The sequence below is a fragment of the Vombatus ursinus genome, unplaced genomic scaffold (assembly GCF_900497805.2).
Source record: "Vombatus ursinus unplaced genomic scaffold, bare-nosed wombat genome assembly UNPS02014789.1, whole genome shotgun sequence".
In the NCBI taxonomy this organism is placed as follows: domain Eukaryota; kingdom Metazoa; phylum Chordata; class Mammalia; order Diprotodontia; family Vombatidae; genus Vombatus; species Vombatus ursinus.
Window position 1 is genome coordinate 19696158 of NW_020954567.1, and position 1252 is coordinate 19697409.

Sequence of the window (1252 nt, forward strand, 5' to 3'; positions counted from 1 at the left end):
CCTTCACCCCTGTCTCACATAAACCCGCGGCCCCTCTCCTTGCCAAGGCCAAGCCTTCTCCACACACAAGGATTCCACTCCATTCTGTCTTCTTCAGTATATTGTCCCCTCTATCATCCCCAATCTCCCACCACTCTTCATTCTTTCCCTGTCTACCAACTGTTTCCCTGCTGTCTACAATCATCCCCGTATCTCTCCCATCCTCAAAACCCTCTCCTTTGATCCAGCCACACCTGCTAGCTCTCTCCCTATATTTCTCCTCCCTTTTGTGGCTAATCTCCTTGAGAAGGTCATCTTCAATCAATGCCTCCTCATCTTTTTCTCTCACTCTTTTTTTATCTCTCTTCAGCCTGACTTCTGACTTCATCTTTCAATTGAAATTGCTCTCTCCAAAGTTACTCATGATATCTTAATTGGCAAATCCAATGGTCTTTTCTCAATTGTAATTCTCCTTGACCTCTCTATAGCCTTTGAGACTCTTGATAACCCCATTTTTCTTGATACTCTCCTCTCTCTAGGTTTTTCTGCCACTTCTATTCTGGTTCTCTTCCTCATTTCCTTCTGCTGGATCTTCATCTTGTGCATGCCTGTTGTCCTTTGTTATCCTCAAAGCCTCTGCCCTCAGCCCTCTCTCTTCTCTTCTCCCTTTGTGCTATTTCACTTGGTGATTACATCAGCTTCTATAGATTCTCAGATTGACTTGTCCAGCCTTAACCTATCTTTCTGACCTCCAGTCTTGCATCTCCAACTGTCTATTAGACATCTCAAACATTTTAAACTCAATCTGTCCAAGACTGAATTCATTATCTTTCTCCATAAACTTTCCCTTCTTCTTAATTTCCTTATCATTGTTGAGGGTACCACCATCCTCCCTGTCACCCAAGCTACCAACCTAGGTGTCATACTAAGCTCCGAAGCGAAGTGATAGCCATATTCAAGCATTTTAAATGCTCTCACATGCAACAGGGCTTAGACTGGGTCTTCGGGGCCCCAGAGGGTAGGGCAAGGATCAGTGGATGAGTGTTGAAAAAAAGAATTTGGGCTGATGTAAGAAAAGACTGCCTAATAATTAGAACTATTCATAAGTGCTATGGATTGCCTTGGGAATTAGTAGGTTCTCCTTCACTAGAAGTCTTTCTTTTAGCAAAAATTAGATGACCATTGAATTTTTGAATATTTGGTAGCTAGAATTCTTATTTGAGTATATGTTGGGCCAGGTGATTTTGGGGGTCCTTTAAATTTTAGTAACTCT